At 42.8% G+C, this 15,290-nt stretch overlaps 1 long non-coding RNA gene and 1 gene segment (V, D, J or C); one reads left to right on the forward strand and one right to left on the reverse strand.

Moving 5' to 3' along the window:
- The window catches only part of LOC129489379 (T cell receptor alpha chain constant-like), a 221,157-nt gene that overhangs the window by 133,341 nt on the left and 72,526 nt on the right, over nt 1-15,290 (reverse strand).
- LOC129489385 (uncharacterized) overlaps nt 1-15,290 on the forward strand; it is a 66,193-nt gene that overhangs the window by 14,995 nt on the left and 35,908 nt on the right. Inside the window, exon 2 of the long non-coding RNA XR_010113652.1 lies at nt 14,721-14,790. This is a non-coding gene — a long non-coding RNA (uncharacterized lncRNA). The remainder of the gene's footprint in view (nt 1-14,720; nt 14,791-15,290) is intronic.

A 15,290-nucleotide genomic window follows, 5' to 3' on the forward strand; every position in this document is an offset into this window, starting at 1 on the left:
TCCTAAAGTAAATAAATAAATAAGCAAATAGATTGCTAGAGAATAAATACATCAAGGTAAAAGGAAGACAGAGAAATTAAAAAGCCACATCAAAGTATCAAGGACTGGGGTACCAGCATGGGGACCATCCTCCTTTTCAGTATTCCCACAAATTCTCCCTAGGACAACTTCATCAGAGGAGTCATTCATTCATTCATTCGTTCGTTCATGCATCTATTTGGCAAGCATCCTCTGGCTTGTATGGTGTTCTCAGTGCTGGGCTGGATCTGTGGGGAGGACAGTGATTTGGTCTCTCAGGGGCTTGCCAGACCCAGGGAACTACAGGGCCTGTGGTTCTGAGGCTCCAGGGCTGCTCTCAGCTGAGCTGTAGGAGGACAAGAGAGCAGATCTCCCCCAAAGCTTCCCTGGAGGACTGAAGCATTCTGCTTCTGGGACAGTCTCTTGGCCCTTTCTTCCACATCTCAACCTTCACTGTCTCAGCGACTGGCCTATGTATTCTCGGGCTTGCTTGAGGACCTTGAGGAAATGAGTCTAAATCAGCAAATGCCCTGTCCTCAGAGAACAGCCTCATTAGTTGTACATGCAGTCTGGGCCCTTTCTCTTTTTGCTGCACATGGCAGCATCTTCCCCCTACAATGAGGCCAAGAGCTTGGCAGGGGTGATGTTGATATTTAGCTTCGGACTGCTGTTAATCCTTCTTTCCCTCGTATTTGTGAATGCTTCTTTTATTTTTTATTGTAATATACTTATTTTGGATCTTAAATTTATACAGCAATGCAGCTGCTTCCAAGGAAGAAGCCAAAATGCCAATCTTCCATAAGACAAGAGCCTGTAGCCATGGCACAGGATCTAACAAAAAACATTACTGCGTTAAATGTAATTTTTAGCAGCAGTTAAGTGCCTGCTGTCATATTCTGTCCATATCAAGTGCCCTGCAAATGTTGATGCTGGATTAAAGAAAACACAAAACAAAACAAACATAATGGGAAGAGGGAGTAAGTAGAGTGGGCAATGAAAATTAAATGAGAAAAAGCAAAGTTAAAGCATGAAAAAAGGTTTAATGGAGTATTATCGAATTATCTACTGAAAGGACGAAGTAGAACAAACTAAAAATAAAAAGGCAGTATAACAGCTTAGATAAGAGGAATGTAGAGGCAGAGAAAAGCTGGAGAGGTAATTAGGACAATTACCTCCATGCAGTGGTTTTCAATCTTGGCCCCACACTGGGACTACCTGGGGAGTTTTAAGAACTACTGAAGCCTAGGTGCCACTCCCACGGAGTCTGATTTCATTAGTCTGGGGTGGGTTTTGGGCAACAGGATTTTAAAAACTTCCTTAGATAATTCTGATGTGCAGCCAGGGTTGAAAGCCACTGTGTAACAAAAAGAGGAATTGTAGGACAGTAAGGCTTATACACTGTTGTACTGAGGGGACAAGGAAGAGGTGTCACCTGTGACCATAGGGCCTGCTGTGGCATCGGGGTCGGCAGTCTTCTGCTCCTTGTCCTTTCTCTATGACCAGCACGGACCCCCCCCAGCGCCTTTCCTGCCTGGTGATTGCTCACTTCTTACAAACCAGAGGGCACACGGGTCTGCTTAGATCAGCACCAACCATCTTCCTGTTCCCTTGATCTCTTTCAACAGTGCTGAGCACTTAGTGGGTGCTTAGTAAATATTTGCTAGGTGCTATCATACCTGGTGTTCTGGGTCCTTCTGTGCTAGATGAAATGGGCTAGGTCTGTGTTCTTGGTTCCTCCTCCTAATCCTGCCCTGACCTTTCAGATAGAAATTTTGTCCTATCCAGCTCCCTTCTGAGAGGTAGAATTCAGCTGGGGAGCCCACTAGCTGGGATTCCTTACATTGGGACATCACTGTGTGTGTGTGAGAGATGGAACCAAGCCTGTAGTGCACCGGACTCACAGAGTAATGGGTTCTTGCTATATTTCAACTTTGCATTCTTTTTCCCTCCCTCCCTCCCTCCCTCCCTTCCTTCCTTCCTTCCTTCCTTCCTTCCTTCCTTCCTTCCTTCCTTCCTTCCTTCCTTCCTTCCTCTGTTTTTGTCTTACAATTCCCAGGCTCATGGCCGACCATACTAATCCAAGGAGACCTACCATTAGGAGTGAAAATGTATCCAGTTCCCTGAAATGGCAACTTGTTTTTGGAGGGAGATAGATTGCTTCCTGCTCTCTTGGAATTGCAGGTTTCACAGTGAAGATTTGCTGCCCCAGGGAGAGCAGTGGGTGGAATGTAAAGTTATTGCTGTCTCTGGAAATCCTCTTTGATTTGTTCTGCTCGCTGGAAGACAGTGGGGGTGTGCTGGTCCTCACATAAAACTTGGAGAAGCCACGACACAGGTTTTCATGCTAATAATAGACTAATCCTATGTTTTTGTTGGTAGAAGCCCATTTATAAAAAATAAAACAATGGTAATTATGTACTTCCATTCAACAATATCCCAATAAAGAGGTAAAACTGGAAAAACCTGGATTGGGAGCAGATGGAAAATTAGTTTAAAGGGGCCTGAACAGGAGCCCCGCCCCCTTTGTTGTAGTCTCCGCATACAAGAAAAAGCACTTCCCGCTTTCCTCCTCTAAAATGGAGCAAAGAATTTTGCTGAAGGTTCTTGGTTGGGAGTAGGCTGAGGGGATAGCTCAGTGTTAGAGAGAGTATAAATGCTGTTTTCTTCTCCTTTGGTGGTGGACTTATGGAAATGTAGAGTGTTTAGTGTTTATAGAGAGCTCAAATTTTGTGGCTGGAATCATACTTCTGTGGAATTAAGATTTTATTACATAGATCTTACATTCCTTCAGTTGGACGATTACCCCTGGGGCACCACAGGGTGGTGACAAGGGTGGGCCCTCCCAGAACCCTAGGGAAAATCCCTGCTTCATCTCCTATGGGGAAGCAAATAACTACCCTTCATCCTTCAATCCAAGGGAGAGGAGAAAGCTATAGGAGCATCTCTGGGAGTGAGACCCTCCCCCACTCCACCTCCAATGGGAGACAATGAGATGACCCTATCTACTGGGGTGGGTCTGTGATGCCAGAGGAGGGGAGAAGACAGACGGATGGGGACTTGTCCTCTTTCCCTTGGGAGAGGGGTGGTGGGCATGGCCCTCCATGCCAGGGGCTCCCATAGCCATTGACAAAAACTTGCATCACGCAACAGTTCCACAGGTACATCCAAATTCTTGAGCTAATATACCTACTACTTTTTTCTTAGTTTTATTACAGATTGCGAGGAAAAAGGAATGAGGCTGAAAGATTGCCAAAACATGGAGTCAGAGCTAACTGAGGAAACAGTGGAAGAGGAACATGGAAGCACTGCAGGATACTTTTGGGAAGGCAGCTGTGTAGGTTTAAAAAAAAAGTGGCTCAGAGTGTAGCTTTGGGGGCTAGAAAAGAGTTCCTAAACCATTAAGTGGGAAAGTGAGTACAGTATTTGAGTGGGATCTTAGACTTACAGCAGCTTGGGCCACTATAAACCAGTGTCCTGGTCATGTCCCGGGAACCTCACCCACTATGCATCTGCTGCTGTCCCATTGCTATAACCTGCACGCCTCAGATATTCTTGCTGGTTATGTGGGGTTTATATTGAGTTTGGTAGTGTGTGGGGACTGGTAAAGGGGCAAGGACTAGAGTAAATACACTTTCTTTTTTTTTTTTTGAGACGAAGTCTCGCTCTGTCGCCCAGGCTGGAGTGCAGTGGCGCAATCTCGGCTCACTGCAAGCTCCGCCTCCCGGGTTCACGCCATTCTCCTGCCTGAGCCTCTCCGAGTAGCTGGGACTACAGGCGCCCGCCACCACGCCCGGCTAATTTTTTTGTATTTTTAGTAGAGACGGGGTTTCACATTCACCACAGCTAGAGAAGCCACAGTTCAGAGTGGTTGTTCTATAATCACCATTGTACCGCTGTGTTAAAGCCTAGTTTAGAATGCGAGTGCTGTTATATTCATCATGTATATGACAAGTTAAAGGGCTCTTAACATTGAGCTATGTAATGAATGTTTAGCATGAGTGAATGAAAAGATTATTGAATAGAAATACAAGCTATCCAATTGGCAGGGCTCTAATTGCAAAGTAGTCTGAGCATGAGTTAGCACACATGCATAACTGAGTAGTGACTGTGGGAACTTGGGAAGTTACCAAAGGAGTGCAAAGAAAATACTATGTGCAGCAAGATTCCTCTTGCATGGTGAACAATCTCAGCATCTATCCCACTGGAATAACACTGTGAGTGGGATCACGGTGCATGACAAAGCATACGGTATCAATCTAGCCCATCAGCAGCGCCCAGGCTGTGGTGAGAAACCAGAGATACAGTCTAACAAAAGATGCGTAGGGAATGGCACATGCCAAGGAGATGGACTAGAAGAACCCAGGGAAAGAGAATTTTTGGAAGAGTCCATTGACAGCCATCTCTCTGTCAGAATACCTTTTTTAACAAGGTGCCAGCTCACGTCCCAGATTGGTGACCCAGAGGCTGAGCTGAGAGTCACAGCTGCAGCCTGCTCAGATAACTGTTGCCTTTATTGAAACCTGCTGTGTTCGCATTGACTCACAACATGGTTGGGGACTCAGCTGGACAGCATACCAAATGCCAAGCAGAAATTCCTAATGCCACCCTCTGCCCAGAGGACTCCTTGTTAATAAATATTATGGCACAAACTAGATGTTTATCCAGGGAAATGCAATAGGGAAGCAAAACTAGCAGAAAGGGAAAATACAGTCTAAAATGCCACGGCAGTTGGAAAATGTTTGTTTTTGTGAAAGAGATGCAGTTTGGTCAATTTCCCTCTGATTTTGACAGGTTAAACTCCTAAGTTTCAAGTACGTGGAGGCTAAGTCAAAAAATGTTTTAGGGCAAACAAGATGAGAAAAAGCAGCCTCTGTATATACACATGAGGGAGCTGTGCAAAGGAACCAATGTCCACACTATAGTCAGGGCCTCCCTGTGTGGCAATCAGGAACCCGGACTCAGATGGATCATCCAGCACGAAAAGGCTCTTGGCTTTTCTCTAGTTGATACTTAGGTTCTATACTTAGGTCCTCTTTTCTTCTAGGGGCATACGAAACCTTGGCTGATTTTGACTGGTAAAGGAGGCCTTGGGAGAGGCTTAGAAAATAATGGGATTAATAAAATGCAGAGGAAGGACCAGAAGTGCAGCTGCCACATGCTATTATTAGAACTGATGGTGAAACACCTTTCTGCAATCCAGGGGGCCTTCCTCTTCTGATCTCCTTTTTGGCCCTGAATCTAATCCTCTAAATGCTGAGGAGGCAGCATTATGTGGTTGAATTGTACTCTGGTTGGGTGGGAGCACTTTAGGCAAGCCCCTTGGCAGCTTCTTTTTGTCTTTTTATTTTAAAGTAGGGAATAGATGCAAGTGAAGGCTATTGTGAAGAGTAAGTCATCCACGGCTGTAACACGCCAGCATTGCCAGATGGGGTGCGGGAACGTAGGCAATTTATAAAACCTTTGCAGCAGCTGCTGTGACTACAAGGGATGATACTGGCTCGATTTAGTATTTTTAAACGTAAGTATTCACCTCATGCTAATGTATGTAGCTGTGTTCTCTCATTTGAGGTTGTTCATTTGGAAATACAGAAGGATGAGGCATTATTTCTTTAAATAAAATATTCCCTTTCATTACATCTGTGTCTCGGTGATCCCTACAGCAGAAATTCAGTTCAAACATTAAATTCAATAATCGCATATTAAACAGTTACTCTGCAATGCACTACGGAAACTGAAGATGAAACAGACCAAGGATCCCCGCCTCGAGGGGTTTATAAATTAGGAAGAGGGTGAAGGAAGTATGCAAACAATCATGGCAACAGAGAAAACACATGAAATAACTCGAGTGGTAAGTGCTAAGGTGGTTCAATTGGGGGAAGATTATATCCTCAGAGGAGAGTTTTGCACTGGAGATATAAATTTGGGAGTCATGGGCACATATGTGAAATTAATGCTGCGAGGGTGAATGAGATCATCTAGGGAGAGATAGACAAGAGAAGACAGACCCAGGCAAGGGCCCTGGCTGCTTTAGTATTTAGAAGCTGTATAGTGGAGGAAGAGCCAGCAAGTGGGACAGAAGGAGAAGCCAGTGATGAAGAGGAAAATCAGCCAAGAGTGGCGTCTCACAAGCTAAGCGTGGAAAGCATTTCCAAGAGGAATGGGTGGCCAGCAGTGTAGCTAACCACTGGGAGGTTGTATGATCACTGGCTGTTTACTCATATGCTTGTCTTGTGTCTGTCTACTCTTATTTTAAACTGGTAAGTCCACAGGGCCGGGTGCATGTCTGTTTTGCTCACACCATGTACTCAATGCCTGGCACAGTACTTGGCACCTAGTAGGACTCAAGATATATTTGTTGCAGAAAGAAAGGAAGGAACAAAAGACAGTCTGAAGTGTTTTTACTTAATTCAGTAGACAAAGAGTAGTATCTGAATAGCATTTTCAGGTTTCTGACATTGAGTTTGGTCTTAGCAAAAAATGCAAGCCTTCTTTCTGAGGCCTGTACAGACCCATTGGCCTTATGCATAGCTCCTCTCAATGTCATTAGGTATCCTTCAGTCTGGATGCACAGAAATGAGGAAACAGCAGGAATCTATCTGACTGAATCCCGTATAATCCTTTGGGACAGTATTTGCCTATAGAATTTCACGAGTCTTAATGGCTGTGCCATTACAAAAAGAATTCTGTGATTCCAATCCCACGTTAAATAGGTATCTTTACAGCAGGGGTTCTCAGAGCATTTAATGTGGTAATAAGAATTGTAAATATTAAGAGGAGGCTATTAATATGTAGCATTTGCCAAAATTATCTGATGGTGGAATTCTTTTAAATTGTGCAACCACTGTTAACATCTTGAGGGATGGTGACATTCTGAAGAATAATTGGGCAAATGTTGCCCCAGAAGAATTCTAAGAAGAAAAAAAATCATTTTAAATTCCTTTTTAGTTGACAGCAGGAGAAACTCCCCAGGATGGAGACAAATTACATGGGCGGAGTTAAAGGGTATGGCAGGTTATAATTATTATTCTGAAGTATTTGATCCTTCCTTCCATGAAAAAGGGCTATTGCTTCCTACCCATTGCTATGTGTCTTGCAGCGCCTTCTGTGGGAAAGGTGTGAGTCCCTGTCTCGTTGATTTTGTGCTTTACCATGGAAGGGTTTTGGCCAATGAATGTGAGTGGACATGATGTCTGCTGTGTCTGAGCAGAAGTTTTAAGAAGTATCTTGAGTTTCTGCTAGCATTTCTCTTGTTGTTTTTCTTCTGTTATAAAAACAGTGTGGAGGGGTGTGGTGGCTCACGCCTATAATCTCAGCACTTTGGGTGGTCAAGGCAGGTGGATTGCTTGAGCCCAGGAGTTCGAGACTGGCCTGGGCAACATGGCAAAACCCCATCTCTACAAAAAAAAAAAAAAAAAAAAAAAATCAAAAATTAGCCAGGCATGGTGGCATGCACACCTATAGTCCCAGCTACTTGGGAGGCTGAGGTGAGAGAATCGCCCAGGAGGTTGAGGCTGCAGTGAGCTGAAATTGCACCATTGCACTCCAGCCTCTGGGCAACAGAGCAAGATCCTGTCAGAAAAAAAAGTGTGTCCCAAATAGTGGCTTATCTTTCATCTTGGGCTCTGGAATGGGAAGCCAGGGAGCAGAGCTCAGCAGCCAGTTGGTAGTAAAAACGGGAACAAAAAGTAAATGTTCATTGCTGTAAGCCACTGAGGTCCTGGCACTGTTTGTTACCATAGCAGAGCTGACTAATACAAAGAGGAAAATATGGAAGGGTGATATGACTATGGCAGCTGTTTTATTCCAGAGCTCTCAGAAGAGACACAACTTCAGAGGAGAAGCAGAAAGCTGAAGCAGAATGGCTCAGTTTACAGCTGACTCTTTTGTACAGGGCAAAAGTTTTACTCTTGCTCTGATTAAAAACAACTCCATAAATGAAAATGGTTCAATCTAGCCCAGATAAAGATTTATAGATCCAGTGTAGCTGCAAGGCACTGGGATATCTGAGGAGAAATCTCAATATTTCACACCAAATGAAATCAAAGAACACACCAAAGTGAAAGTTCACAGCCAGCCCCACTGGCATGTTTGCTGCTCTGTAGGGCATTTTACTAGTCTCTCTAGGTTTCCTCACATTGGCAGGATGAGGATAGGTCAGTGTACCAGTGGTACCAAATTCTGGGAAAGCCCAGAGGTTTGGGACATCTCTTTAATAAGAACAGAAAGTTATTAATAAAAGGAGTGATCATCATTCAAGGAAATAATATTCTCCTTTTCCTCTCCCCTTCCTCTTTGCTTTTCTTAATTCTTTATCTTCTCAACCCATACCACTACCATTTTGGCTGCTCTGTTCTGCGGTGTGTACAATAGCAGCATTTTGGAAGTATCTAGGTTTTACTTGGCAGGGAATTAACTACATTCTGTGGTTATAGAACCCCTATGAAAACTTTGATATAAATTCATTTTCCCACAAAAAGAAACTGATTGTATCTAGTCTGGGGTTTTGTATTTTTCCATAAAATTTCAGTTTATTTAGTTTCATTTTTTTAATTTAAAATTTTTTTATTTTACTCTAAGTTCCAGGATACATGTGCAGAGTGTGCAGGTTTGTTACATAGGTATACATGTGCCATGGTGGTTTGCAGCTTATTTTTGGCCGTTTTTCAATATTTTATGTTTTCTTTTTATTTTAATAGAGATGAGGTCTTGCTTTGTTGCCAAGGCTGGCCTTGAACTCCTGGGCTCAAGCAATCCTCCCATGTTGGCCTCTCAAAGTGTTGGGATTAAAAACAAACAAACAAACAAACAAACAAACAAACAAACAAACAAACAAAGTGTTGGGATTACAGGCATGAGCCAGGGCGCCGGGCCTATTTTCAGTTATTTATTTTCACTACAAGCATCAGAGACCAAGGTGAATATGTTTGTGTGTAACTGTTGAGGATGCTCATCTTCCCTCCTGGGTCATCTTAAGGAACCTGCAAGCATACCTTACCTCGGGGAAACAAGTGCTTTTTCTGTTATGAGCCCATGTCATCTCCTCTGAGAAGCCCTCCCCATCTCTAGGCCATCACTTCCTTCTCTGTGTTCTGTTTGCTCCTTTCTCTGTTAGTAAGTTTCTATTTTCATGTCTGTTTCTTCCACCAGGAAGAGCACCTTGAGGACAGGAATTGAGCTTTGGCCGCCTTTGTAACTGAGTGTGTGGCACAGGACCGGGAATATTGTCCATGCTCAGTACATATTTGAGGGATGAGGATATGCATCCCCATAATTATAGACTTGTGTATTTTAATGATACAGCTACTGAAAATAGCCATGCAAAATGAAAAACACCAAGAGGGGTCATCATAAGCCCAGCCAGTAGTCACTGAGAAAATAATAATCATTTTGGGCCCCTCTGATTTCTTCATGTCTAGCTAGACTGTCTAGGCAGGTTTTACTTACCTGTTCAGGGTCCCTATGTGGGAGCTGGCTCAGACCTATGGAGGACCCTCCAATCCTGTTCAGTTGTCCTGTGTGCCCAAGAATGGGCTCTTGAGTATGCCAGACAGAATGAGTAGAGATCAGTGGTTTCTAAGAAGACTTGGACTCCACCTCAGGATGACATTGGAGTCTCCGAGACCCCTAAAAAGTGAGAATATGGCAAGGCTTGAGGCCCCACTGCAGCCCAGAGTCTGTGATGATGATCAAATTCTGGGAAGTCCCAGAATGTGGGAAATTCATTCATTTATTCACACAGATATGTTTATGCGATTTGTCAGGTTGAATAAGCAAATGCAGATATAATCCTTGATCTCCAGAGCTTACAGACTCATGAGAAAATAGGCATAATCAAATTAATAAAATATTACAAACTGATATATGAAAGCATTAAGGAATAAACAACCTGAACTTGTCAGGAGATCTCAAGATGCCTCTGAAAAACAGATGTGTGAGCTTTGATCTTTTTTGTTTAACTCCTTTCAATAGGAGTTAAACAGGGGATGAGGAGTGGGAGAAGTGTTGCAAAGACCCTGGGGTGGGAAGGCATCTGGTACATTCAAGTATTTAATAGCTGGAAGAAGGCATGTTTGGAAAATGAGGAAGAGGGGAGTGAGAGGTATGGCAGAGGAGCTGAGAAGGAGTCAGACTGTGCAAGGTCTTAGAGGACTTTTAGGGATTTTGGTCTTTTGCCTATCTGCAATGGGAAGTTACTCAAGGATTTTTAATCAGGGGCATGACGTGATCATATTTGTATTTTGGAGAGATCACTCTGGCTGCTGTGGGGAGGAGATACTGAATAGTATCAGAGGCCAGCTAACTTACTCAAAAGGCTGTAGAAACAATTCAAAGAAGAAAATGGTAGTTTTGACCAGGCTGGTGGCAGTGGATGGAGAGCAGTGGATGGGTCTGAAATGATGGTGTTATTCCTTCAGATAGGGAACCCTAGGCTAGGGCCATATTCGCAAGGAAAATCTTGATTTAAGTCTTGGAGTTGAGCTGAAGTGCCTTTGAGACACCTGAGTAGAACTGTTGGTCAGGTGGACATATAGATATTAATTCATGTGTTCAACTCACATTTGCTGACTACCCGCTACAGATTAGTCACTCTATTAAGAATTGTATGGTACAGGAAAATATATTGAACTTGGATTCTTCTCTCAAGGACTTTAAAATTTATTAGACAGTCATGAGGAATGGTTGGACAGGATAGCTATCTTTAAATATTCGAATATGCGAAGGTGAATTTAGTCTGCGTTGCTCCGGAAGGCATAACAAATATAAAGATATGAAGTTATGGGAGGCAGATTTTGATTTGGTATAGGACAGATTTTTTGAAATAAGAATTGTCATTGAAAATATTTGAATTGAGACTGGATGATCATTTATTCATTCAATATTTAGTGAACATTTAAACTGAATGAGGGGATTCCTACTTTGTTCTTAAGATCCTTTCTGGCTTTCAAATTCAACGATTCTAATTTTCTGTTTAAAATCTTAATTGTTTAGAGTGAAGGTCACAACTTGGATTTCCTTGAGTCCATTTTCTTATTTGGACCCTACCTATATCATCCCTGAGCGCTTTCAAGATGGTGTAATGAGGACTTTCTCAAGAATGTGGCACCTTCCAAATCGAGAATGTGTTATATGATAGAAGTAACATTCTCTTCGTTGCCTGTTTCTGGCCTCCCGTGATGCAGAGGAAGTGGCATATTTACATGGTTTCAAATTCCCTTATTTTCTCTTGCCTTTCGCTCATAGCCATGGTTTCACAATGTTGGATGACCTCTTTGTGAGGGCAGCCAGGTGATGGCACTGTTCCTGAAGCCCGGATGCCTTCTAGCTGCCTTTGGGCATCAGATAGGAATCTTCTTCTTCTAGCCATCCAGCCTGCGCAAGGCCTCTTCTTGGGAGCCTGGTGAGAGTGGCAAGCCTATTCCTATGTCTGACAGTCAAATTCAAAGTCTTTTTGAGGGTTGACAGACACTCTCTGGGATTTCTCTTCACTGCTCTGAACTTTTCCAAGTCAGCCCTTCTCATGATGGATAAGAATCACAGAAAGCAGAACAATGGAGGCAACAATAATATGAATTTAGTCAACTCTCAATTGTCCTTACCAATGGAGGGGGAAGAAAATTAAAAATACAGGCTGGTCATGGTGGCTCACACCTGTTATCCCAGCACTTTGGGAGGCCGAGGCAGGCGATTCGCCTGAGGTCAGGAGTTGGAGACCAGCCTGGCCAATATGGCGAAACCCCATCTCTACTAAAAATACAAAAATTAGCCAGGCGTGGTAGTGGGCACCTGTAATCCCAGCTACTCGGGAGGCTTAGTCAGAAGAGTTGCTTGAACCTGGAAGGAGGAGGTTGTGGTAAGCCGAGATCATGCCACTGCATTCCAGCCTGGGTGACAGAATGAGACTCCATTTCAAAAAAGAAAGAAAGAAAGAAAATGAATAATACAAAAATAATAGTGTGTGTTCATGTCGCTCGTTTGGCTTTGGGATTTCTGCAGAGACACTTGATCCATGCCCATACTGTGCTAGGGCCTTCAGTGGCCCTGTCTCCCCCTAAATCTGAGGCTTCAGATGTTACATAAAATGCTTCCTTAATTACCTGCTAGTAAGCGCAGGAGTTATTTAAATTTCTCCAGGTTTTTTACTTTAATTTTTGTCTGGTTTCTTTTTTCATTGTGTGCAGACCCTCAGATTGTTGGGCAGTCCAGCTATTTTCTCCCAGGATTCCCTCCTCCTTGTCTCTAGGCTATTTTTCATGCTCACCCCAGGCTAAACTCAGGTTCCACACTACCCCACTCCATCATAGGCCAGAACTTCATGTCCTCATTCATCCTGCAGGAGTGGACCACTGGAGGCACACATTCTTGTGTCTCCTGTTCCTCTTCTTCCCAGTCAGACTTAACCAGACACCAATAATTTGTGGATCTTTTTTTTGGCTTGATCTTGAATTGAAGGTGTGTGGCACAAGATTCTGGGTTTCCATGGATAATCCATCATGGTGTGGTAAAAAGTATATTGACTCAGTAAATATTAATCCACTTCCTTATTTGCTTGTGGATGAATGAGAAATGATAAAACCTAGAATTTATGTAATACCTTCCTCTAAGAAGCATACAAGGACTCACTATCACCCCAATAAGAATATTTATTATATTGGTAGTAACACAAATAATCTATAAGCTGAATTGGGGATGACTGACTGCCTGTCAGTGAGCCTTTGCGGCACATCAGTATCCCTTCAGAAGATTTTTTACAAGTATGGATTCTTGGGTGACATTTGGGAAACAGTGATTTATTTTATTTTATTTTTTTACCTCCATGAATGTTTTCAATAATGATGAATGCCTAGACCAGTGCTTCTCAAACATTAATATGCATATAATTTACCTGGGGAGTCTTGTTTAAAATGCAGATTCTGATTCAGTGGATCTGGGATGGTGCATGAGATTCTGCATTCTGAAAACCTTCCAGGTGATGCTGATTGTGTTTGTCTAGACTACGCTTGGAACAGCAAGGTCTTAAGCCAGTGGCTTTCAACCCCAGGGGGAGGGAAGAGCAAGAGGAGGGGAAGGAGGTTGAGACATCTGGGAAGCCAGAGCTTCAAGCCCACACCAATTCAATCAAAATCTCAGGAGATGTATCCCAGACACTACTATTTTCAAAGGATATCCCCAGGTGATTCAAATATGTGGATAGAGTTGAGAACCATTGCTCTAGAGATGCCTTGATCACATCTAATGTCCATTTCTCTGTAGTCAGGGCAGTAGAGCCTGGGCACATGTCGCATGGTGAGAGAGGGAGCAAGAGAGAGAGAGGAGGAGGTACCAGGCTCATTTTAAACGATCAGCTCGCTCATGAACTAATAGAGCGAGAACTCATTCATCACCAAGGGGATGGAGCTAAACCATTCATGAGGGATCTTCTCCCATGAACCAGTGCCTTCCACTAGGTCCCACCTCCAACACTGGGAATTACATTTAAACATGAGATCTGGAGAGAACACACGCCCAAACCATATCAGCCTGTCAACATCCACATGAGTGAACTCGAAGTGGATCTTATTCCGGTTGAGCCTTGAGCTGACTACAGCCCTAGGGAACGCTTTGATGGCAGCCTGATGAGAGGCCTTGAGCCAGAGGATGCAGCTAAGCCACACTTGGATTTTTTGACCCACAGAAACTGAGATAATAAATGTTGTTCTGAGCCTCTAAGTTCTGAAGTGATTTGTATGTGACAATAGATAACTAGTATACCCACCCTGAAATACCCTTCCTTTTCCTTCCTCCTTATCCAAGTCCTGCCTCTTTTAAGCCTCAGCTATTCTAAGATAATTTTCTTAATGTGGTATACATACTACACAGCCATGAAAAAGAATGAAATAATATATTTTGCAGCAACATGGATGGAACTGAAGGCCATTATCTTAAGTAAAATTTCCTAGAAACAGAAAGTTAAATACTGCGTGTTCTCACTTATAAGTGGGGGGCTAAACGAGGTGTACACATGGACATGCAGAGTAGAATAATAGACACTGAAAACTCCAACAGGTGGGAAGGTGGGAGGGGAGTGAGGGTTGAAAAATTACCTATTGGGTACAATGGTTACTATTTGGGTGATGGGTACACTAAAAGCCCAAGCTTCACCACTATGCAACATATGCATGTAAGAAATTTGCACTTGTACTAAGTATATACAAATAAATTTTTTTTTACAAAAGCAAAAAAAGTTTTAAAAAACATTTCTTTTTTCTGAGTCAGAGTCTCACTCTTTCGCCCAGGCTGGAGTGCAGTGATGTGATCATAGCTCACCGCAGTCTCAAACCTAAGAAATTTTCTCATAGTGATTGGTCCTTTCATAAACTCCTAGAGCACTGCACATGAAATCACTAACCCTCATTATCATATGTGCTCTTATATTTTTGTATTCTTTGTAATCTTTAATTGTACTTTCTAATGCCCTGTTTTTTAAAAATAAATTGAAAACACATTGGTGAGAATAGAACTTTGAATAGAACTTGCCTTAGAACTTTGCTATTCCCATGACCCATCCCAATACTATGAACAGCAAGTACCCTATAAAAAATCTGATGAAGATGATAGTGCATTGGAAGAAATATTGAATAGAAGGTATCGGGAGGGTTGACTTTTAGTTGTAATTTTTACGTTTATGTCTACTCTGTGTCCTAATGCCCGAATTTTAACCTTAGGTGGAGAGAGAATTCCAGACAGATATTTGAGCAGAACAAAGAGAGCCAATAGGATGAAGGCATTCCCTGGGTGAGTGTTTAATGTTTGTATCTTTAAGCCCCTCTGCCTACTCATCTGCTGAGTGGATTCCTCCAGGTGTTTGCTCCCTGCAGTCTCAGAGCTTCTTGGCTTACCCATTTCAACTTGGGACTTAGGAATCAAAAATTTTTTTTTAATTTAGTTGACCCATGCTCAACTCAGAAATTTCACATTGCCACAAGTATTTGTCTCTAAGCTCTCTCTCAGCAACCGGCATGAAGGAAGACTGTGCATTTCCCCTTCCTGCTCACCCCTACCGGTCCCCAGGACTCTTCGGCAGCTAAGGGAAGACATAAAACACTCAATACCTGAAATAGTTGTGGAAACATTTCAGAAAATGACTCTATTCATCCCTCTTCACAGAGTAAGAATTAAAGCTATCTCTAATAGCTTTGGAAATTTTGATTAGGATGGTAATGGAAAACCATCCTTGCTTTATCTGGCTTATGCACATGAACACTTTCACAATAAAGACTGCAATGAGCTACAGC

Source organism: Symphalangus syndactylus, chromosome 9 (assembly GCF_028878055.3).
Source record: "Symphalangus syndactylus isolate Jambi chromosome 9, NHGRI_mSymSyn1-v2.1_pri, whole genome shotgun sequence".
Lineage (NCBI taxonomy): Eukaryota > Metazoa > Chordata > Mammalia > Primates > Hylobatidae > Symphalangus > Symphalangus syndactylus.